The following is a 25592-nucleotide window of genomic DNA, read 5'->3' as shown; positions in this document are numbered from 1 at the left end:
AGGCTTCACATTTCGTGACTAGCTCGACTGCATCTTGGAGGGCTGTGGGCCAATAGAATCCTTGCCGGAATGCTTTCCCAACTAATTCCCTTGATCTAATGTGGGAGCCGCACATGCCTTTGTGTATCTCAGCCAGCAGTTCCTTTCCTTCTTCCCGGTAGACACACTTCAATTTCAAACCATTGGGCCTCCTTCTGTACAGAGTGTCATCGACAAACTGATACATACTGGCCCTCCGGGCTACTTTTTCAGCTTCATCTTGGTTGCCGGGAAGCTCTCTAGTTTGGAGGAAGTGGACAATGTGCCTTGCCCAAGTTGGAGCTTGGGGCTCGGCAACGAGGACTAGCGGCACCTCCTTTGCTGCAGGAGCACAAGCATCGTTCGCGGGGTCCATGGGCCCGGCTGGAGGGGGTGGTCCAGCAGGCTGCGAGGACTTGTTGCCTGCTGGGTCTCTGCCAGGAGCGGACGGCTCTACCGGGAGAGGCTTACCGGTGTCCAACTTTCTCCTTTTCCGCGCCATTGTTGCTGGGGATACGGAGGGCTGAGTGAGATGGAGAACAAAAGTCCCTGGTTCCATAGGAAGCTTCTATGCAGCACACTTTGACAGATGATCAGCTATGCTGTTTTCCGCATGGGGTACGTGCTCTGTTTGCAATTTGTCAAAGTGCTCCTCCAATCTCCTCACTTCCTCGACGTATGCCTCCATCAATGGACTTCGGTAATCCTTATTAACTTGTCTCACCACAAGCTGTGAATCTCCTCGAATGATCAGTTTCTTGATTCCCAATTCAGCTGCAATCCTCAGCCCGACAAGGAGCCCTTCATACTCTGCTGTATTGTTGGCTGCTTCTTCACGGGCAAAATGTAGTTGGACGACGCACTTCAAGTGCTCCCCGGAGGGGGCGACAAGAAGCACGCCAGCTCCTACACCTTGTAGGGAAAAAGCACCATCAAAATACACAATCCATTCTTGGGGCGATTCCTTGCCGGGGATAACTGTGTCATTCACTTCCTCATCAGGGGTTGGCGTCCATTCTGCAATAAACTCTGCCAATGCCCTACTCTGAATGGTTGATGTGCTCTCAAACTTCAGACCAAAGCTGGATAACTCCAAAGCCCACTCCACTATTCTGTCGGTAGCCTCAGGGTTTCGGAGTATCCTTTGCAATGGGAAATGAGTGACAACCGTGATCTCATGGGCTTGGAAGTAGTGGCGCAGTTTCCTTGAGGCCATGATGAGACAAAAAATCAACTTCCTGCACACTAGAGTACCTCGATCTAGCCCCCTGTAATAAGGAGCTAACGAAGTACACTGGGCGCTGCACCACTTTCTTCCTTGCCGTGTCCTTGGGGTTGCTCTCGTTGCCGTGCTTACTGCTGTCCTGATCCTTCTCTCACTACTAGGAAAAAGCCTAGTAGTAGCGCGGGTTAAACAACTAGTAGTAGCGAGGGTACCCGCGCTACTACTACAGTGCTACAGCTAACCGGTAGTTGTAGCGCGGTTCATCCCGCGCTACTAGTACATGTGTTAGTAGTACCGCGGATTCCACACGCGCTACTACTAACTATCTATAGCGCGTGTCTGTGACCCGCACTACTACTATTAATTTCAAAAACCAAAAAAAATCTCGACCCCATGCATGTTGTCAATGGAGTCAATGGTTCGATCCAGCGATGACAGGGGTTGCTGGAGGTGCAGACGGGTAGTGGAAGACCAGATCCGGTGACGGTTGTTGGAGAGGGACCGGATCCAGTGAAGAGCAAGAAGATAGTGTGAGGATCCTCTTCGCGGCCAAGGCGGAGAGCTCCTGGTTAGCCATGTCGATGACCTGCGCAAGCATCGACATGGGAGGTGAGTAACACCAAAGGGAGAGGGAAAAAGAGAAACAAGGGAGAAGGGAAGGAGATGGAGGGCGCATCGGGGCTAGTCACTGGTGGTGAGGTGCTCCATCGTGGTGGCGTGGAGGCGAGGGGGAAGACGGGCGAGCTCCTGGATGCCAGCGACGCGAGGAGGCGGACTCATTGGGCGCCATGGAGGAGGAGATGAGCTTGGGGAGGAGCACCATGGGAGAGCCTATGGAGAGAGGGGGAGTGGGGGAGAGGGGGAGTGAGGGAGAGGAGGGATTCGGCCGAGGATATGAGGACTTCACCTACCTCGTACTTAGTTGCAGCGAGGGGTATAAAACCGTGCTACTACTATCAACTTAGTAGTAGCGCGGGTTTATACCCCTCGCTACTACAATGGCATGTCCCGAGGGGGCACAGTAGATATCGCTTAGTAGTAGCGAGGGTTAAAAACCCGCGCTACTACTATCAACTTAGTAGTAGCGAGGGGTAAAAACCCGCGCTACTAGTAAGTAGCAGTAGCGAGGGGTATAAACCCGCCTACTAGTAAGCGTCTGCCTATAAGCTTTTCCCCAGTAGTGTTTGACTCTGCCGGCCTCTGCTCACTCTCTGCCTCATCCACTTCTCGATGTGCTACCAAGGCTGCACTGACCACTTGGTTGGTTGCCGCTAAGTACAGCAGCAACAGTTCCTGGGGTTTGGGAGAAACCAAGGTAGGCACAGAGGACAAGTATGCCTTCAACTCTTGCAAAGCTATATCTGCCTCTGGGGTCCACTTCATGGGCCCTGCCTTCTTCAAAATTTTGAAGAACGACTGGGCGCGCTCGACAGACTTGGAGATGAATCTGCTTAGCGCGGCGACGCATCCTGTCAGACGCCTCACATCCTTAACTGTCCTTAGTGCTTGGATCTTCTCGATAGCCTTGATCTTGTCGGGGTTGGCTTCAATCCCGTGATGGGATACAAAGAACCCAAGCAGCTTGCCAGAGGGAACACCAAATACACACTTTTCCGGGTTGAGCTTCAAATTGATCTTTCACAGATTAGCAAATGTCTCATCCAAATCCTGGATAAGGGTGGCTCTATCCTTGGTCTTGACCACAATGTCATCCATATAGGCTTCTATGTTTCTGTGCAGCTGTGGCTTTGCAAAAGTGGATCCGGCACTCTTTAATCCAAATGGCATGCGGACAAAGCAGTACGTACCACATGGGGTGATGAACGATGTCTTCTCTTCATCTTCCTTGGACATGAAGATCTAGTGATACCCAGAATATGCATCAAGAAAGGAGAGCAAATCACAACCTGAAGTGGAATCCACAATCTGATCTATGCGCGGCAAGGGAAACGGGTCCTTTGGGCAAGCCTTGTTGAGATCTGTGAAATCTATGCAAAGCCTCCACTTCCCATTAGCCTTATGGACTACCACTGGATTTGCCAACCATGTGGGATGTAGCACTCCTCTAACCAAACCAGCTGCCTCAAGTTTCTTGATCTCTTCCGCAATGAACCGTTGCCTCTGCAAGGCCTACGTCCGGACTTTCTGCTTGACACGTCAGGAATGTGGGCAGATAGCAAGGTGGTGCTCGATTACCTCCCTGGGAACACCGGGGATATCAGATGGTTGCCAGGCAAACACATCGATATTCGCCCGCAGGAAGGCAACGAGTGCGCTTTCCTATTTGTCATCGAGGGTGGCGCTGATCGTGAAAGTACCATCAATGCCAGCCAGCCCTGCCGGGAACTTCTACACTTGGGGTGCAATGACCTTGGATCTCTTGCTGTTGGAACACTCTGGCACGTCGTCGACGGGTGCCGTGCACTCAGTGGTGGCACGCTTCCCGGACTCTTTGTCGGAGCTCCTACAGTCCCTCTTCTTTCCTTTACTTTCCTTGGCGGGAACTGATGTTGCCGCTGCCTCTACCGTGACCGCGTCTCGGTACATCTTGTCCACACAAATGATTGCATCCTTCTCATCTGATGGGATGGTGATGACTCCCAGTGGCCCAGGCATCTTCAAGGTGTTGTAGGCATAGTGGGATGCCGACATGAATTTAGCAAGAGCCGGGCGTCCAAGAATCCCATTGTACGACAGGGGGAGATCAACCACATATAACAAAATCCTCTCAGTCCGGTAGTTCAGTTCTCCCCCAAACGTTACCGGCGACGTGATCTTTCCCTTAGGATGACTCCTGTCGGGATTAAGTCCTTGAAACGTGCCGGTAACCTCTAGCTCTTCCTCTGCTATCTGAAGCTTGCTGAAAATTACTGGGGAAATCAGATTCAACCTGGCCCCGCCGTCCACCAACATCTTTGTGACCTTGAGGTTGTGAATTGTTGAGGAGACCAACAACGACAAGTGTCCTACCGCAGTGGTATTGCTAGGATGATCTTCCTCGTCAAAGATGATGGGCGTACGAGATCATTTGAGTGGCTTCCGGGCCTCCCGCGCTGGCTCCACGGCATTGACTTCTCGCGCCCACCTCTTGAGGTGACGGTGAGAGGCGTGCAAGGATGCACCCCCGTCAATGCATAGGGCATCAACGGCCTTCTGAAACTCTTGCTCAATGGTTTCCTCTTCATCCCCCCCCATCACTCTCATCATCACATGTTCCCTTTTCTTGACCTCTGGCGGGCTTTCCTTGGTTCCGAAGGGGTTTGCCGGGGCGATTTACTTCACCACCTTGGCCCTTACCACCAGCAACATTCTGACCCTTTTCCTTATCACGCTTCTCATACTCTGCTCTCTATCTCTTGACAAGCTGCTCAACCTGATAACACTCTTGAAGGTCGTGGCCCTTGGTCCGGTGAATCTTGCAGTATGGCCCATCACCTTTCCCGGCTTTCTCGGCAGCAGCGGCTTCCCGGCAGTAAGTGCACATGGCAGCTTCCTTGCCAGGGGCCTCAGCCTTGGCCTTCTTGCCGGTACTAGGTGTACCCAATCCTTCAACAGTCATTACTGCCTTATCTCTCCGCTTCTTGCTGCGCTTCTTGCTCTTCTAACTGGTTGACTCATCATCATCCGCTGAATCAACATTGATGCAATCTTCCTCTCTGGGCAACTTCCTTCCCTCCTCCATCTGAGCACACTTATCCACCAGCGTGTAGAGCTCCTTCACAGTCTTGGGGAACCGCACGTTCATTTTAGAACGAACCCGGCGGTTGCGCACATTGGACTGGAAGGCGGCTATTACGGCTGGCGGATGGATATTTGGGATATTTCTACGAACTTTGCTAAATCTCTGTAAATACTTACGGAGGGTTTCTCCTTCTGTTGGAGAAGCTGCAAGTCGCTGGGCCTGCCGGGCTCTTGATGACCGCTAGTGAAGGCGCCAATGAACTCGTGGCACAGGTCTGCCCATGGAGTTCTTTAGCAGGTGCATCAGCCAAGACCTCACATTGGACTTGAGGGCCAAAGGGAAGTAGTTGGCAAACACCTTCTCATCTCGTCCTCCAGCAGCCTGAACAGTGATGGTGTAGATGCTCAGGAACTCTGCCGGGTTCAGCCTCCCATCGTACTTCTCAGGTATTTTTGGCTTGAACGTGCGAACGAACGGCCAACGGACTTGCCGCAGCTCACGGGTAAAGGCAGGGCAGCCAACCTCGAAAGATAGGCACCCGCCAATACCGAGCGCGAGCTCGTGGACGTTGGGGCCGTCGCACCCGACGGCTCGGCGGAGGTCATCGCGGCGTTGCTCGACAACGGCACGTGCGTCTCCTCTCCGCCTATCCTCCGGGGCTCGTCGTTGGCCTGGACGCGCTCGAGGGTCAGAAGAGGCCATCGAGGCGTTGTCGGGATCTTGATTCTGTTGCGCTCGTGCTGACTGTTGTGGTTGGGACTGCACTATTGGGACGGCTCCCTCTGTACGGTCAGCAGCACGAGCCGTTACTGTCGCTTGGGGAGGCCGCGGTGGGTTAGCTCCCCATGAGCCCCCAGCTTCGGCGAAACCGAGCAGACTTTGGATGGTGGCACGCCATTCGTCCATCTGCTCGGCCGCTGGCGGAAACCTCAACAGCAGCTGAGCCTGCGCCATGGCCTTCGAGGCTGTATTTGGCATGGGTGATGATGAAGTCGATCCCACCGTCGCTCGACTGCTGACGGTGCCAGCGGTGGAAGCACTGTGCCCCTGCTGCTGCTGCAGGGCGACCACCTGGATGTGGTGCGGCGAAGGCGCTCGAGGGCCAGCGGCTCCGTCGGGTGCAGCGGCTTGGTCGACCCGTCCCGGGGGAGGTGCATGCACCGTGGCCATACCTGTGGTGGGGGCGGCCGGAGGGCGGCGATTCGCCCCGGTCCAAGCATCGTTGCTGCGGTTGTGCCCTTCGATGGGAGAGAGGAGCGCAGATGGAGTAACCCCCTCACCCGTACCTTGGGGAGCGTGGTCGTCGGGACGTTGCTGATGATCCTCTCCTCCGGTGCTCCTGCTCCTGCATCAGCCGCTGGGGAAGTGGTGACGGTGCCGCTTGCCCGGACCACATCCGCAGCGGCGTCCACGTCCTCGTACGTCTCCGTGCCACCTGCGGCGTTAGAGGCCGCGGGCAGCGGAGCCTTTAAGGTGGATGGGTGAGCTGAAGGACCAGGTTTCTTCTTGGGCGCCATGGTCGATGGCGTCGTCGAAGAAGAAGATGGTGATGAAGATGACGTGCTGCACACGCCTTCAGGTTCGCGCAAGCGAGTCTCCTACCTGGCGCGCCAAAGATGTTGCGGGAAACCACGACCACTTATGGGGCCAGGAGGCCCCTTGCTGCTTCGGCAGGGGGACGTCGCGTTGCACAAAGAGCAGACGAGCATGGGGCAGCACGGCAGAGATCACGCATGCAGTTTTACCCAGGTTTGGGCCGCCGTGAGGCGTAAAACCCTACTACTGCTTTGGTGGATTGATGGTGGAAATGAGGTGGTGGAGCGTAGTACACTTGCCCGACAAGGGTTGCCTCAGGGCGGCAGTGGCTACGCGCGTACGGGGGTGTGAGTTACCCAGCCTTCTAACCCTCTCTACGGTTGCCATGGGCCTCCTTTTATAGATCAAGGGGTTACCACAATGGCAAAGTAGTCATTACGCACTGATAAGATAGCAACAGTGCTATCGTACCTAACTCTGCGGGCTGACAGGGGCGCATTAAATGCACCACTCAATGTCACATCACTGGTTGCCCGGCAAGGCTTGCCGGGCTATCTTGCCAGCTCCGCGCCTGCTCGCTTGACACGTTGCAGGACGGGTGTCACCTGTGGGTTTTTCGTGTAGGGAAAGGCTGCCATGTGGCGAATGGCTGCCACTTAGTCACTCTGCAGCTTGACACTGCACTGATCGACGACGTGGGTCGTGGTGGAGTGGTTGCTAAAGTGGTTTGGCCTCCGTGAGTCTCGGCATGCCCTGCCGGGACGCCTTGGTTGTCTTCTTCTAGGGGTGGCCTTGCCCCTTGCTAGGCTCGCCTGCCCGGCAAGGGAGGCCTGTCTCTTGACGATATCTTGCTTCTCTGGCTTGGTCTTGGTCCCTCTGATCTGCTTGTTGGTCCTTCGAATCTCTTGATTTCTTGTACTCTGACTTGGCTTGGTGCTCCAATCTTGATCCCGTGCCTGGCACAGTCAGGGCAACATACCCAGGGTTTATTGCACCGATAGGTGGAGACGGAGATGTGCAGTAGTAGCCGAAGCGGGCATGGGTGCGAAAGTGCGCCAGGGGGCTGCGAGCATCAATCGCGATGGCGGCCTACGACGGAAGCAACAAGTGGCTATGGTGGGGGCAGAGGGGGAAGCAAGAGCAGCAGGTGGAGCGGCGGCTCGAGGCAGCGGCAGGAGGTGGCGGAGGGTAGCAGCCGCGGGGCTGCGACAGAGCAGCGCGCGCAGGGGAAGGAGGGCAGCAGCTGCGCAATGGCGGCGCGGCTGCGGTTGGTGGAGCACGGCGCAGACGCGCCCGTGGCCTTAGGCCACAGCAGCAGCGGGGGCGGCGCGGCGCACGGGAGGAACAGAGGGGTATGAGCGGCGGCGAGGGGCCCGAGGGCACGGCGTGGCAGCAGCTGTAGAAGCTGCAGCAGCAGGGTAACATGGGGCAGGCGACCGGAGTGGCGCGGGCGACGAGCCGATGCGTGGTGGGACGAGGCCAGCACGTGGATGACGTGGTGACGAGGGCGAGCGGAACTGCAGGGCTAGACAGTGAACGCGGCGAGCGGATGGGAGAGAGAAGGGGAGGGGAGGCGCTCACTGGCGTTGTGAGAAGGGGGCGTCGAGGCATGGGGAGGTCCGGCGAGGGAAAGGCGGGGAGTCAACGGCGACGGGTGACCACGAGGCGGCGAAGGGCGGCGTAGCGCTGGCGTCGGGGCACCGAGGCGTCCATGGGGTAGAGGGGGCAAGGAGGAGTGGTAGGGGTCAGCTAGAGTTTGCCGTGGGGGAAGGGGCGCCGGGTTTATAGGCGGGAGCGGCCGGTCGATGGCCGCCACAGCGACGGCCGCAGTCGTGGCGGTCATCTGTTGTGTCCACTCCCCTCCCCATGAACAGCTAAGGGAGGGGGCAGGGGTAGTGGGCCGGCCTGGCGGCTGGGCCGCTTCGGCCAACTGGGCCATGTGGCCCGGGGGAAGGGGGTCCTTTTGTTTTACTTTTAATTTTATCTTTCTATTTATATTTCTTTTACTGTTTTATTTTATTTTTAGTAGTATTTAGCTATACAAAAACTAGCAGAGTGGCCCGCTCGATGCGCGGGCTAGGATTTTATGAAGATAAAATTTGAGAAGCGCGGGCAAAGCTTTTAAAATTTCAAATTCGATTTGAAGTAAATTATAGTCTTATGTGGATATAATGTACAAAGGTTATTATATTTACCTGAATAAGATGTGTAGATTTTTTTTGTTTATAAGCTAACTCTTGACAGCATTAAAACACCTATACCATTATTTTCCTTGTTGAAATAAAGGGTATGTGATAGAAGAATATTTACAAAAATACCTAACATAAGCCTTTGAGAGGATGGGCAAGTAATAAAGCCTTAATCTCTAAAATCTGCCTAATTTTTGTACATATATTTATTCTTTCTCGTAGATTTCATAATATAAATGATTGGAAATTTGGGGTGTCCTAGAAGTGAATGAGACGACTATGTTGGTCATCCAACTACAACAATAATTATTTTTTATTTACAACCTTACTCTTCTATTCATGTTCAGCTTTGCACATATTGCTTTGACCTCACTGATCTCCCGATTTTTTGGAGATTGGAAAGGAATTGATTCATCAAGATGATCACATCTCCATGCATATGATCTAACTCTTTCTTTTCAGCATGTGGCATATCTGTCCACATATGATACGTTCACACCAATGTCTATACCATCGTTTTATGGTCTGACGATGGATATATTGGATGTTGTTGATGTGATTGCGAACACACATATTTTATCCTCAAACTAGTTAATTGCCCATGCGTTGCCACGGGACAACATCAATCGTACCACATATACTATTAGGATATTCTTGCACGTCAAGCAACATTGCTCATATATATTGTATCGTGAGATCATTATTTTATTTTTCTTGTTTGGCTAGTGTCAACTTATTTTTGCAACGTTAGATCAATCTTTTTGTTGTTTTGCTACTTATTCACACTCTCCTTTTAAACAATTCTCACTCTTGAGTGATTGTTTGATTAATGCCCCCTGCAATCCCGTCTAGGAATAATTGGAGAGGATTTTGACTCAAGGGCCAACCCCCTTCAATCCCCAGCAAGTTGAACAACCCATATGTTGTTCATACCCACCGACGGAGCCTCTTGGATAGATAACTTTCCTCTCTCACCAATGCAGCCATAGCCTTTCATGCTCATCTCTTTTCCCCCCAAATACATAGATAGAAATTGTGTCTCCGACGACTCACCTCCATGGAGATTTATTCTCTAGGTTTTGTCCCAATTCCTCTGTCCAGTTTCTCCCCCAGCAGTGTTAGCTCCTTTCTGGACTGCTTCATTGAGTCTTGAACTGCCAACCAACCATCACGCCGGTTGCTTGTTGTTGCGCCTACATATACAGGCAAGAGTTGCTTCCTTCTCATGTTGATGTTGTGTTGTACACCACGGCCGAAGCCCAGGGCGATGACGACCGATCAACTAAAAAGTGAAATCCTGCCGAAGGACATAAGCAAGCTACATGTGAATTTTGATTGCCATGGAAACTTGATTCACATGTTTCTAATTGTTGGCCCATGGCCCATGGGGGTTAACCTGTTGTACTTTTTTTAGCCGCACGGGTTAACCTGTTATTTTTATGTAAAGTATAAACTAAAGAAACATGATTCAGACCATCAGATGTTAAACCAGTCAACCACATTATGGTTATATCAATTAAAGACACTTGAAACTGAGAAGCAACAATAATTATTGAATTATTGTTTCAGGTAACAATTATTATCTTTCGTAATTATATGTTGCGAGATATGCCTGTTTTTGACTTTTTCATGCATATTTCTCTTCTAGTTTGAAAACTGCCACCCCCTAGTTGCTCGTCATGCTCTGCCACTATTCATACCCAACATCTCTTGTAAATAGGAACCAAAAACATTAGCTAGACCATCTATACAGCTACAATGGTGACAGCTAGGGGCATGAGTGTGTATTAGCATAGAAATACTCATTTGAAATCAACAATGGAACAAAATGGCCATAATGCAACATTGGTTCTGTATACAGTAGACAGTATTAAAATAATCAAGCACGGTTGCCTCCTCAAATCTATACCTACAATTGAAATAAGCAGCAGCCCCTACTCGCACATGTGCCACAATGTCCGGAGCTAGGGGGATGAGTGTGTATTAGCATAAAAATACTCGTTTGAAATCAATAATGGAACAAAATGGCCATAATGCAACATTGGTTCTGTACACAGTAGCCAGTATAAAAAATCAAACTCAGTTGCCTCCTCAAATCTATACCAGCAACTGAAAAAGGGTATGTGTAGGCAGAGCAATCAGTCCTACCATCACAAGAAAAACTTGCTGGCCACGAAGCTATCAATTTCACTGGAAGGGATTTAGTGTTTACAACCTGCTCCAATGGTCCACCCTACACCCCTAAGGCTGTTATTTTCTTGCACTAAGGTCACTCCCAATCTTCCTAGGACCTGATAAGATACATTAAGAGAAAAATGAGAAGCAGCCAATGAAGGAAGAGGAGCATCCTACATGAAGGTGACAGATCTATTACATTAACAGTGCATTCTCATTTAGTTTGAAGACCGAGTATAACAGGCTAAGCCTACACAGAACATTCTAACATCATGGAGCTCAACTACTGAAGTGGGATGGGCACCATATCACGATTTGCAATTTTAGATAGAAGAAAAACTTGGAACGGTGGGTAGTAATAATTATAAATGGCAAACTACGCTAGATGGTTTAGCTTTGAAAGGGTATCTGAATCCACTTGTAGACACACTCAAGGACTGGAATTCTGCAATCATCACCACCTATTTCATAAACTTTAGACTGCATGCGAGTACGAGTTAAGAAAAGGTTAGCACCTAAACTTCTAGAATATGTGTCTCTTGATCAAACTGCTACTTTCTAAAGATTATTTCTTGACCATCAATGCCCATTTTAGAATCCCAAATGGAGACGATGCTATGAGATGTGGTTCTTTTTGTTTGATTTATGTAAAATGTAATTTCTTATGCGCAGAGAAGTAACTAATTCACAAAACCATATGAGACAGCAACATGGAGGAAAGTATAAGCTTATGCATACGCCTACTGTACAGGAAATAACACTCTTGTTGGCTGAAAAAGTTATCAACAAATAGCAGCTATTTCAAATACAGAGGCTTACCGTGCAACAAATATTTGCGATACATCCCCAGTTTTGAAATATTTGTTGCAACTTGCAATTAAGATGTCAATGCAGAGGCTTGTGTCTCTGCATCCATCGCAAAATATGTCAATGTTTTCAAATATTTGTTGTACAAGATAGGAGACATTAATAACAGGGGTGGATCCAAGACAAATATTTGCTACCACCATATTTTCCTTGGATACCAAAAATTAATAGGAGCAAAGCAAAAGGGGTTATGTTTTCCTGCAACACATTGTAAAATCCATATGGTGGTTGCTTAATGTACAGAAAAAAGAGCAGATCTTCTGATCCTATCGTTACTACATAGAAAGATTAGATACGAGGAAGAAATCACACACACATGTAATGTGGCCATCCTTGGAATCGTACCAAGAACACAAGGGAGGGTGTGACATGAGAGGGAAACCAAACCTGCTTTACCCCGAAGCCGAGACGCCGCACGAGCCGGCCGCTACACAAACTTCATCTTTGGTCGATTGCTTCGTGCTTGATACGTCCATTTTGCATCATGCTTTTATATCGATATTTATTGCATTATGGGCTGTTATTACACATTATGTCACAATACTTATGCCCATTCTCTCTTATTTTACAAGGTTTGCATAAGGAGAGAGAATGCCGGCAGCTGGAATTCTGGGCTGGAAAAGGAGCAAATATTAGAGACCTATTCTGCACAACTCCGAAAGTCCTGAAACTCCATGAAAGTCATTTTTGGAAATAATAAAAAATACTGAGCGGAAGAAATACCAGAGGGGGCCCACACCCTGGCCACGAGGGTGGGGGCGCGCCCTACCCCCCTGGGCGCGCGCCCCTGCCTCGTGGGTCCCCTGTTGGCCCTCCGGTGCCCATCTTGTGCTATATGAAGTCTTTCGTCCAAAGAAAAATCATAAGCAAGCTTTCGGGACGAGACTCCGCCGCCATGAGGCGGAACCTTGGCGGAACCAATCTAGGGCTCCGGCAGAGCTGTTCTGCCGGGGACACTTCCCTCCGGGAGGGGGAAATCATCGCCATCGTCATCACCAATGCTCCTCTCATCGGGAGAGGGCAATCTCCATCAACATCTTCACGAGCACCATCTCCTCTCAAACCGTAGTTCATATCTTGTATCCAATTCTTGTCTCCATGTCTGGGATTGGTACCTGTAGGTTGCTAGTAGTGTTAATTACTCCTTGTAGTTGATGCTAGTTGGTTTATTTGGTGGAAGATCATATGTTCAGATCCTATATGCATGTTAATACCCCTCTGATTATGAACATGAATATGCTTTGTGAGTAGTTACGTTTGTTCCTGAGGACATGGGAGAAGTCTTGCTATTAGTAGTCATGTGAATTTGGTATTCGTTCGATATTTTGATGAGATGTATGTTGTCTCTCCTCTAGTGGTGTTATGTGAACGTCGACTACATGACACTTCACCATTGTTTGGGCCTAGAGGAAGGCATTGGGAAGTAATAAGTAGATGATGGGTTGCTAGAGTGACAGAAGCTTAAACCCTAGTTTATGCGTTGCTTCGTAAGGGGCTGATTTGGATCCACTTGTTTCATGCTATGGTTAGGTTTACCTTAATACTTCTTTTGTAGTTGCGGATGCTTGCAATAGGGGTTAATCATAAGTGGGATTCTTGTCCAAGTAAGTGCAGCACCCAAGCACCGGTCCACCCACATATCAAATTATCAAAGTACCGAACGCGAATCATATGAACGTGATGAAAACTAGCTTGACGATAATTCCCATTTGTCCTCGGGAGCGCTTTTCTCTATATAAGAGTTTGTCCAGGCTTGTCCTTTGCTAGAAAAAGGATTGGGCCACCTTGCTGCATTTTATTTACTTTTGTTACTTGTTGGTCGCTACAAATTACCTTATCACAAAACTATCTGTTACCTATAATTTCAGTGCTTGCAGAGAATACCTTGCTGAAAACCGCTTATCATTTCCTTCTGCTCCTTGTTAGGTTCGACACTCTTACTTATCGAAAGGACTATGATAGATCCCCTATACTTGTGGGTCATCAAGACTCTTTTCTGGCGCCGTTACCGGGGAGTGAAGCGCCTTTGGTAGGTGGAATTTGGTAAGGAAAAATTTATATAGTGTGCTGAAATTTACTGTCACTTGTTACTATGGAAAGTAATCCTCTGAGGGGCTTGTTCGGGGTATCTTCACCCTGACCAGTAGAGCAAAGAGTTTCTCCTCAACCTACTGAACTTACTGAAAATGAAAATGTCTACTTTGCGATTCCTTCAGGTATGATAGAAAAACTGCTAGCTAATCCTTTTGCAGGAGACGGAACAATGCATCCTGATGAGCACCTAATATATGTGGATGAAGTTTGTGGATTATTTAAGCTTGCTGGTGTGCCTGATGATGTTATTAAGAATAAGGTCTTCCCTTTATCTTTGAAGGGAGATGCATTGGCATGGTATAGGCTATGTGATGTTATGGGCTCATGGAACTACAAACGATTGAAATTGGAATTTCATCAGAAGTTTTATCCTATGCATCTTGTTCATCGTGATCGCAATTATATATATAATTTTTGGCCTCGCGAAGGAGAAAGCATCGCTCAAGCTTGGGGAAGGCTTAAATCAATGTTATATTCATGCCCCGATCATGAGCTCCCAAGAGAAATAATTATTCAAAAAATTTATGCTCAGCTTTCTGATAACAATCGCACCATGCTCGATACTTCTTGTGCTGGCTCTTTTATGATGAAGACTATTGAATTCAAATGGGATTTATTGGAAAGAATTAAACGCAACTCTGAAGATTGGGACCTCGACGAAGGTAAGGAGTCAGGTATGACACCTAAGTTTGATTGTGTTAAATCTTTTATGGATACCGATGTTTTCCGTAAATTTAGCACTAAATATGGACTTGACTCTGAGATAGTAGCTTCTTTCTGTGAATCTTTTGCTTCTCATGTTGATCTCCCTAAGGAGAAGTGGTTTAAATATCATCCTCCCATAGAAGTAAAAGTAGCTGCACCTATTAAAGTTGAAGAAAAGACTATCACTTATAATGATCCTATTGTTCCTACTACTTATGTTGACAAACCACCTTTTCCTGTTAGGATAAAAGCTCATGCTAAAGCTTCAACTGTGGTTTGTAAAAGCAATATTAGAACTTATACACCTCCTGAGCAAGTTAAAGTTGAACCTAATATTGTTATTGTTAAAGATCTCTTGGCTGATAATATTGATGGGCATGTTATTTATTTCTGTGATGAGACTGCTAGAATTGCTAAACCTTGTGCTAAAGAAAAACATAGACCCGTGGTAGGCATGCCTGTTATTTCTGTTAAAATAGGAGATCATTGTTATCATGGCTTATGTGATATGGGTGCTAGTGCTAGTGCAATACCTTTTGACTTATACAAAGAAATTATGCATGATATTGCACCTGCTGAGATAGAAGATATTGATGTCACAATTAAACTTGCCAATAGAGATACTATATCACCAATGGGAATTGTTAGAGATGTTGAAGTCCTGTGTGGGAAAACTAAATATCCTGCTGATTTTCTTGTTCTTGGTTCCCCACAAGATAGCTTTTGTCCCATTATTTTTGGTAGACCCTTCTTGAATACAGTTAATGCTAAGATAGACTGCGAAAAGGATGTTGTTACTATTGGTCTAGGTGATATGTCTCATGAGTTCAACTTTTCTAAATTTCGTAGACAACACCGTGAAGAGGTATTGCCTAGTAAAGATGAAATTATTGGTCTTGCTTCTATTGTCGTGCCTCCTAGTGATCCTTTAGAACAATATTTGCTAGACCATGAAAATGATATGTTTATGAATGAAAGAAGGGAAATAGATGAAGTATTCTTTAAGTAGGAACCCATCCTGAAACACAATTTTCCTGTTGAAATCCTAGGGGATCCTCCTCCACCCAAGGGTGATCCCGTGTTTGAGCTTAAACCGTTACCTGACACTCTTAAATATGCTTATCTTGATGAGAAAAAGATATATCCTGTTATTATTAGTGCTAACCTTTCAGAGCTTGAAGAAGAGAGATTATTGAAAACTCTGAAGAAGCACCGCGCTGCTATTGGATATACTCTTGATGATCTTAAGGGCATTAGTCCCACACTATGTCAACACAAAATAAATTTGGAGAAAGATGCCAAACCAGTTCGTGATCACCAACGACGGCTGAATCCTAAGATGAAAGAAGTGGTAAGAAAGGAAATACTAAAGCTTCTTGAGGCAGGTATTATTTATCCCGTTGCTGATAGTCAATGGGTAAGTCCTGTCCATTGTGTCCCTAAGAAGGGAGGTATTACTGTGGTTCCTAATGATAAAGATGAATTGATTCCGCAAAGAATTATTACAGGTTATAGGATGGTAACTGATTTCCGCAAATTAAATAAAGCTACTAAAAAGGATCATTACCCCTTACCTTTTATCGATCAAATGCTAGAAAGATTATCCAAACATACACATTTTTGCTTTCTAGATTGTTATTCTGGTTTCTCTTAATTACCTGTGTCAGCCGATGATCAATCAAAGACCACTTTTACTTGCCCTTTCGGTACTTTTGCTTATAGACGTATGCCTTTTGGTTTATGTAATGCACCTACTACCTTCCAAAGATGCATGATGGCTATATTCTCTGACTTTTGTGAAAAGATTTGTGAGATTTTCATGGACGATTTCTCCGTTTACGGATCCTCTTTTGATGATTGCTTGAGCAACCTTGATCGAGTTTTGCAGAGATGTGAAGAAACTAATCTTGTCTTGAATTGGGAAAAGTGCCACTTTATGGTTAATGAAGGTACTGTCTTGGGGCATAAAGTTTCTGAAAGAGATATTGAGGTTGATAAAGCCAAGGTTGATGCTATTGAAAAGATGTCATGTCCCAAGGACATCAAAGGTATAAGAAGTTTCCTTGGTCATGCCGGTTTTTATAGGAGGTTCATTAAGGACTTCTCAAAAATTTCTCGGCCTCTGACTAATTTATTACAAAAAGATATACCATTTGTCTTTGATGATGATTGTGTAGAAGCATTTGAAATACTTAAGAAAGCATTGATCTCTACACCTATTGTTCAGCCACCTGATTGGAATTTACCATTTGAAATTATGTGTGATGCTAGTGATTATGTTGTAGGTGCTGTTCTAGGGCAAAGAGTTGATAAGAAATTAAATGTTATTCAATATGCTAGTAAAACTCTAGACAATGCGCAGAGAAATTATACTACTACTGAAAAAGAATTCTTAGCAGTTGTATTTACTTGTGATAAGTTCAGACCTTATATTGTTGATTCCAAAGTAACTATTCACACGGATCATGCTGCTATTAAATATCTTATGGAAAAGAAAGATGCTAAACCTAGACTTATTAGATGGGTTCTCTTGCTAGAAGAATTTGATTTGCATATTATTGATAGAAAGGGAGCTGAGAACCCCGTTGCAGACAACTTGTCTAGGTTAGAAAATGTTCTTGATGACCCACTACCTATTGATGATAGCTTTCCTGATGAACAATTAAATGTCATAAACGCTTCTCGAACTACTCCATGTTATGCTGATTATGCTAATTACATTGTTGCTAAATTTATACCACCTAGTTTCACATACCAGCAAAAGAAAAAGTTTTCTATGATTTGAGACATTACTTTTGGGATGACCCACATCTTTATAAAGAAGGAGTAGATGGTGTTATTGGACGTAGTGTACCTGAGCATGAACAGGAACAGATCCTACGCAAGTGCCACTCCGAGGCTTATGGAAGACACCACGCTGGAGATAGAACTGCACATAAGGTATTGCAATCCGGTTTTTATTGGCCTACTCTCTTCAAGGGTGCCCGTAAGTTTGTCTTGTCTTGCGATGAATGTCAAAGAATTGGTAATATTAGTAGATGTCAAGAAATGCCTATGAACTATTCACTTGTTATTGAACCATTTGATGTTTGGGGCTTTGATTATATGCGACCTTTTCCTGCCTCTAATGGATATACACATATTTTAGTTATTGTTGATTACGTTACTAAGTGGGTAGAAGCTATTCCAACTAGTAGTGCTGATCATAACACCTCTATTAAGATGCTTAAGGAAGTTATTTTTCCGAGGTTTGGAGTCCCTAGATATTTAATGACTGATGGTGGTTCACATTTTATTCATGGTGCTTTCCGTAAAATGCTTGCTAAGTATGATGTTAATCACAGAATTGCATCTCCTTATCACCCACAGTCTAGTGGTCAAGTAGAATTGAGTAATAGAGAGCTCAAATTAATTTTGCAAAAGACTGTTAATAGATCTAGAAAGAATTGGTCCAAGAAACTTGATGATGCATTATGGGCCTATAGAACTGCATATAACAATCCTATGGGTATGCCTCCGTATAAAATGGTTTATGGAAAAGCATGTCACTTACCTCTCGAACTAGAACATAAGGCATATTGGGCTATTAAAGAGCTCAACTATGATTTCAAACTTGCCGGTGAGAAGAGGTTATTTGACATTAGCTCACTTGATGAATGGAGAACCCAAGCCTATGAGAATGCCAAATTGTTTAAATAAAAAGTTAAAAGATGGCATGACAAAAGGATACAAAAGCGTGAGTTTAATGTAGGTGATTATGTATTGCTATACAACTCTCATTTAAGATTTTTTGCAGGAAAACTTCTCTCTAAATGGGAAGGCCCTTATGTTATCGAGGAGGTCTATCATTACGGTGCCATAAAAATCAACAACTTCGAAGGCACAAATCCGAAGGTGGTGAACGGTCAAAGGATCAAACATTATATCTCAGGTAATCCTATAAATGTTGAAACCAATGTTATTGAAACCGTAACCCCGGAGGAATACATAAGGGACACTTTCCAGAACGCTTCAGACTCGAAAAAGGAATAGGTATGTGGTACGGTAAGTAAACCGACTCCAAAACAGTTCTAAAGGCAATTTTTCTCCGTTTTGGAATATTTAGAAAAATAGAAAAATAAGAAGCAGTCCGGGAAGGACACGAGGGCTCCACGAGGGTGGGGGCGCGCCCTACCCCCTGGGTGCGCCCCCTGCCTTGTGGGCACCTCGTGCGCTCTTCGGACTCCGTTTTCTTGCACGATACGTATTTTGGTCGGCAAAAATTCATTATATAATCTCCCAAAGGTTTTGACTCCCGTATCACGCAATTGTCCTCTGTTCTTGTTTCGAGTTGTTTCCTGTCAGGGTTGTCAAGGCCAGGCATCATGTCGTCCCCCTCATCCAACAATGGTGACAACGATGCTTGGCTAATGAAGATAGAGCTGAAGAGGGAAGAACCCCTGGAGATCAACAAGGATGAAGGGATCAAGAAGGCCACGAAGGACCAACTTCCGGCAACAGAAGACATCCTTCAATTTGATCACAATCTTCTTACTGCAACTGAGATCAAAGCTTTTAAGATGATTGAGTTAGCTCGTATACAAAACAAGTATCTCACACGTGAAAATATTTTGTTGAAGGAGTGTATCGTTGCACTCAAGGGCATTATCCACAAGTTGGAGGATCTCTTACGCTCGATGTGCGACTAGCCATCATCACCACCATCTTCTTCACCTCCGAAGAAAGAGATATAATCATATGAGTATGGGCACTCCCTTTGGCAACTGCCAAGCTTGGGGGAGGTGCCCCGGTATCGTATCACCACCACATCTCCTATCTTTACCATTTTTCTTAGTTCGATCCTATTAGTAGTATCTTGATTCAGTAGAATAAAGTTTTTAGTGTGATCTAGTTTTGAGTTTTTCCTTATGATCCCTCTATGTAATCGACTCCGTGAGCTATATAATAAAGATTAGTGTTGAGTCAAGGGCTTGATTATTTTGCCATGATCTTGAGTGAATAAAAGAAAAGAGAAAAGAATAAAAATAAATAAAGAGATCATATTGATCTTATTGAGAGTAATGACTTCACATAGAAAGAGTATGATGATTAAAAATTGTTGGGAGTTGGCAAACATAGCTTTGGTCATCGTAGCAACTAATAGGAAGTAATAAAGAAAGAGAGGTTTCACATATAAATATACTATCTTGGACATCTTTTATGATTGGGAGCACTCATTAAAATACGACATGCTAAAGAGTTGATGTTGGACAAGGAAGACAACGTAATGGGTTATGTTTTCTTATATCTGAGATAAAGTATATTGTCATGGATCATCCAACATGGTGAGCTTGCCTTTCCCCCTCATGCTAGCCAAATTCTTTGCACCAAGTAGAGATACTACTTGTGCTTTCAAAAACCCTTAAACCCAGTTTTGCCATGAGAGTCCACCATATCTACCTATGGATTGAGTAAGATCCTTCAAGTAAGTTGTCATCGGTGCAAGCAATAAAAATTGCTCTCTAAATATGTATGATTGATTGGTGTGGAGGAAATAAGATTTATACGATCTTGTGATGTGGAAGAAATAAAAGCGACGGACTGCATAATAAAGGTCTATATCACAAGTGGCAATATAAAGTGACGTTCTTTCGCATTAAGATTTTGTGCATCCTACCCTGAAAGCGCATGGCAACCTCTGCTTCCCTCAGCGAAGGGCCTATCTTTTATTATTATCTTCTACCTTATGCAAGAGTCATGGTGATCTTCTGTAACGCCCCGAGACCGACGCTTCAGACGTCTTCCATGTTTTTCGTTATCGTCGCGTGTATTTATTTGTTTGTTGCATCTCATCTCATAGCATCATGCACATTGCATCCACATGTTTTCTTAAAACTCGTAGTCGTTCGTAGTTGCCGCGTCCCCTGCCTTCGTTGACCGTTTCGAGACCAACCGGGTTCTTGTTTCCCTCTTCTTTGTCCGCCTTATCTCTCTGCACAGTGCATAGACCCCCTTGCGTGCGCGTCAAGCTGTCCCGAACTTGAACCGCTCAGTCGTGACCATTGGATCCGGATCATCCCCAAACATCTATAAAACATCTCCATTTTCTTATTTGGTCTCCCTAGCCTATTTATCCGGGCCCGTCCGATTAAGATCAGAGGGACCAAATGCCCTTATCCAAAAATCGACTTGCTATATATAGACCCCCTAACCTAACCTAGACAAACCACCTAATTTCTAGGGATCCTACCCTAGCGCCGCCACCATCTACATCGGGATCCTCCCTGGTCCAAAATCCATACCCATCCAATCAGTGGCTGCGCCCCCGATCCAAATCCCCTCGGCCTCCACTCGCTACCAACCAGCACGCCTCCTCATCTAGGACCACCTCCCCGTGCCGCCGAGCGCCTTCGCCGGAGCTGCTCCGTTCCTCGCTCAAACCAGCAGGCCGTCCTCACCGCCCTGCCCCTTTTCCCTCCTTCGCTGAAGCTCTCTGTCTCACTGGACTCCCTCTCTTTTCTCTGTAACAGCGTCGCCGCCATCTTCTTCCCGGAGGACCTCGATGAGAACGCCGCCCGCGGTACCCCCGATCTTCCCCGGAGCGACCCCGTTCCGCTGACGCCCCTACGCCATGCTGTCGTTCCCCGCCTTGGCCTGCCGTGACCCGACTCCTGCCTCCTCTGCTTCACCCTGCGCCGAACGACAAGCCGCAGCCATCGAAAAAAGTTCCAGGCCAACCCCGCGACCTCTCCTCCTCCTATTTTTCCCCTCTCCCTCTCACGGTGGCCCCCTCTCCTTCCCAGGAACGAGCAGGAGCTCGCCCAAGCTCCATGGCGCCGCCGCGTCGTCCTGCTTCGTCCGGTGACCTCTGAGCAGCGCCACCCGCCGGATCTGCTCGAGCTCGCCTCGCACCTACGCCTCACGTCCCACGCCGCCGCTCCTGCTTCATTCCGGCGAGGCTCCGCCCGGGTCCGTTCGCCTCCATGCCGTCCGCGTCGCCAAGCCCGGTCGCAGCCGTCGACCCCTAGATCCCCTGCTTCACGATCGAGGAGACCACTGCCGCACCCTCGTTGACCTGTTCCAGCGCCAGCGTGGACGAGAACCACGTTGCCCGCGCGGGGCCTCCTCTTGCCTCGCCAAGGCCCGGCCTAACTCTCCACCGACTGGGCCATGGCCCATGGTGAGCAGCACCCGCCCCTCTCTGTGCATGTTGGACCAGCCAGTTTTGGCCCGTAGTATTTTTTTTCTGCTGCTGCGAATTTGTCCAATTATCCCGAAAACTGCATGTTTACAGATTGCACCCTCATGTTCATGCATATAATAACTCAACAACCGTGCATCGGATTGAAATGTTTTAAACATGTAAAATGCCTATAATTTGATCTAGTTTCATAATATGCCATTTTCATCCATGTTAAAAATGTTTAAATGTGCTGTTTGATTTAATTTTCTTAAATGCCATGTTAAAATGATTTAATTCATAACTAATTAACCGTAACTCGGATTTAAATAAACTATGTATGTAACTTGCTTGGAAAAATGTCTAGTTTAACATGGTGGCATTACTTTGCATGTTTAACAACTCTAAAATATGGTTTAGGGCAGAACAGTAGCAAATTTGAAATATGCATATGAGGATTTTCCGAAATTGTTGTTTCTTATTTCCGGCCTCATTTAAACTTGCCTAAATAGTTAGTTTAATTATGCTTCACCTCTTGCCATGTTTAACAACATTTAATATTGTTGGGTACATAAACGAGAGTGAACTAAATGTTTGAAATGTGGTGTTTCGTCAATATGCAACTCGTTGCATATTGTGCTCCACTTAACTTGTAATATTGTTTGTGCACTTTGCCATGCCATGCCTCTTTAAACCGGACATGCATCGTACTTGGTTGCGCATCATGCCATGTTTATGTGATGGTTGTTTACTAGGTTGTTTGCTTCTTTCTGGTTTGCTTCTCTCGTTACGGGTTTCGTTCCGGAGTTGTGAGGATTCGTTCGACACGCCCGTTCGTCTTCTTCTTGGACTCGTTCTTCTTCCTTGCGGGATCTCAGGCAAGATGACCATATCCTCAAAATCACTTCTATCTTTGCTTGCTAGTTGTTCGCTCTATTGCTATGCCGCGCTATCTACCACTTGCTATATCATGCCTCCCATATTGCCATGATAGCCTCTAACCTTTCTTTCACTCTTCCTAGCAAACCGTTGTTTTGGTAACGTTACCGCTTTGCTCAGCCCCTCTTATAGCGTTGTTAGTTGCAGGTGAAGATGAAGTTTGTTCCATGTTGGAACATGGATTTTGTTGGGATATCCCAATATCTCTTATTTAATTAATGCATCTATATACTTGGTAAAGGGTGGAAGGCTCGGCCTTATGCCTGGTGTTTTGTTCCACTCTTGCCGCCCTAGTTTTCGTCATATCGGTATTATGTTCCCGGATTTTGCGTCCCTAACGCGGTTGGGTGTTATGGGAACCCCTTGACAGTTCGCTTTGAATAAAACTCCTCCAGCAAGGCCCAACCTTGGTTTTACATTTGCCTAACAACCTATTACCCCTTCCCTTGGGTCGGCCAACCCGAGGGTCATCTTTATTTAGCCCCCCCAGGCTAGTGCTTCTCTAAGTGTTGGTCCGAACCGAGTAGCCTGCGGGGCCACCTCGGGGAAACTCGAGGCCTGGTTTTACTCGTAGCTTGACTTATCTGGTGTGCCCTGAGAACGAGATATGTGCAGCTCCTATCAGGATTTGTCGGCACATTCGGGCGGCTTTGCTGGACTTGTTTTACCATTGTCGAAATGTCTTGTAACCGGGATTCCGAGACTGATCGGGTCTTCCCGGGAGAAAGAATATCCTTCGTTGATCGTGAGAGCTTATCATGGGCTAAGTTGGGACACCCCTGCAGGGTATTATCTTCCGAAAGCCGTGCCCGCGGTTATGTGGCAGATGGGAATTTGTTAATGTCCGGTTGTAGAGAACTTGACACTTGTTTTAATTAAAATGCATCAACCGCGTGTGTAGCCGGGAAGTGAACACGGTTTTTGGGTTATGTTTGGACGTAAGTAGTTTTAGGATCACTTCTTGATCACTTCTAGTTTCTCGACCGTTGCGTTGCTCCTCTTCTCGCTCTTATTTGCGTATGTTAGCCACCATATTTGCTTAGTGCTTGCTGCAGCTCCACCTCATTACCCCATCCTTCATATAAGCTTAAATAGTCTTGATCTCGCGGGTGTGAGATTGCTGAGTCCTCGTGACTCACAGATTCTACCAAAACAGTTGCAGGTGCCGACGATACCAGTGCAGGTGATGCTACCGAACTCAAGTGGGAGTTCAACGAGGACCTTGGTCGTTACTATGTTTCGTTTCCTGTTGATCAGTAGTGGAGCCCAGTTGGGACGATCGGGGATCTAGCAGTTGGGTTATCTTCTTTTCTTTTGGCTTTGACCGTAGTCGGTCTATGTGTGTACTCTGATTGATGTATGATTTATTTAAGTATTGTGTGAAGTGGCGATTGTAAGCCAACTCTCTTTATCCCATTCTTGTTCATTACATGAGATTGTGTGAAGATGACCCTTCTTGCGACAAAACCTACAATGCGGTTATGCCTCTTAGTCGTGCCTCGACACGTGGGAGATATAGCCGCATCGTGGGTGTTACAAGTTGGTATCAGAGCCATCCCCGACTTAGGAGCCCCCTGCTTGATCGAATCGCTGAAGTTGTTGAGTCTATGTTTTGAGGCTTAGGATTATATATATCGGAGAGTAGGATTCTTTTTACTCGTCAGTCCCTTCGTCGCTCTGGTGAGGCCTCCTGACGTAGATGTTTTGACTTTCCTCTCCTCAAATTTCACTAATTTTTTTTAGATCACGCGGGTATCTTGGGATCGTTCCGATATTCTTGTGACGAGAACATTGTTCTTGGTGCCTCCTGACATTTAGGGGTTGTGGCAGTGTCCCGGGGAGTTGAGCTCCGAGGTGTTGTCATCACAATTTTATCGTTGCAGTTCTGGAATACCTGAGTTTTTTCGCCGACATAAAAAATCTCTTTTATGCAGTTGTTGGTGAGATTACCTCGACGCCACCCAGTACTGGGGTGGGAGTTTGGGAGTATTGCCATAACTCGTATAACGGATGCTTTTCGAAGGTTGAGGTACATGATTTCCGGAGTTTTCTTGGTTATGTGTTGACGGATGGATATAGCTGGATCTAGGGATTGTTAGTTTGGGTGAGATATATTGCGTCCCCTATATCCCCAACACCAGATTGCATAACCAGAAAGTTTCGGGAGTTTATAGGTGGGAATTCAAGTAGCTCCTAGAATATTTTTTTGACAGATGTATGATTTGAGATTGGGGTCCAACGTCTAGTGGTTCGCTTTTCACGGTCGATTTACAGTGGTCGCGAGGCGTCTTAAAGAATCCTTGGCTATGCCGATTCGGGGACGTTTTGTTTGTCATTCGTGACGTCCGTTGTACGCCGTGCCCGTGGGGCCTCATCACGAAAACTTTGGGCGAAATCTCTATCATATGTTTGTTTCTGGCTTATTCTGCGAGCCAATCCTTTGTTTTGTTTTAAGTTGTGGTATACGAGTTGCTTCATTGTCAGGTGTTGATTCCCTACCTTTCCTAAGCGGTGGACTCATACTTCTATGTGAATACCAATCCTTCTTGATCATCAAGATTGTCATCCCAATTCTTTCCAACCGGCGTGCTTCTCTTCAGGTGCATCCAGTCATCCCAACATTCGCAAGATCAATTCTAAGTTTTCTCAACGGTATCCATTCCATCTGCCCAAGTTGCCTTTGTTTTCCCGCCCTCCCACCCTTTTCTTCAAGGACTCAGATTTCTCAATCATGTATCCTTTTTATTGATGCGAAGTCTCTTCATTCTTTTCTTTCAATGTTCTTATCCGGTGATTTCCCATGAAGATACTAACGGAGCTTCAAGTTTATTATTCTTCATTCGTTTTCTTCTCCGGTGGATTCAATTCAAGCTTTGTCGATCATATCTTTCCTCGTTTCAAATGCTTTCTCATGTCGGTGCATCTCTTAATCATCCACCTCTTGCTATTCATGTTATCTGGAGTGTTGAAGATATCTCAGAAGATTCGTGTTTTCATTCCTAA

At 46.5% G+C, this 25592-nt stretch overlaps 1 long non-coding RNA gene across 3 annotated transcripts in view; it reads right to left on the bottom strand.

Annotated features, from left to right (window-relative positions):
* Positions 1–9578: 9578 nt before the first annotated feature.
* LOC123097340 (uncharacterized) overlaps positions 9579–25592 on the bottom strand; it is a 42670-nt gene continuing 26656 nt past the window's right edge. For 2 of the 3 annotated variants that reach the window (XR_006447071.1, XR_006447085.1), the window contains 3 exons: positions 11645–11731; positions 10799–10941; positions 9579–9947 (listed from right to left, as the gene is read on the bottom strand). This is a non-coding gene — a long non-coding RNA (uncharacterized lncRNA). Of the gene's footprint in view, positions 9948–10624; positions 10942–11644; positions 11732–25592 lie in introns of those variants that run through there. The other variant, XR_006447072.1, reaches the window with a different exon arrangement.

The sequence above is a fragment of the Triticum aestivum genome, chromosome 4D, assembly GCF_018294505.1.
Source record: "Triticum aestivum cultivar Chinese Spring chromosome 4D, IWGSC CS RefSeq v2.1, whole genome shotgun sequence".
In the NCBI taxonomy this organism is placed as follows: Eukaryota; Viridiplantae; Streptophyta; class Magnoliopsida; order Poales; family Poaceae; genus Triticum; species Triticum aestivum.
This window is presented reverse-complemented; position numbering and strand designations above follow the sequence as displayed.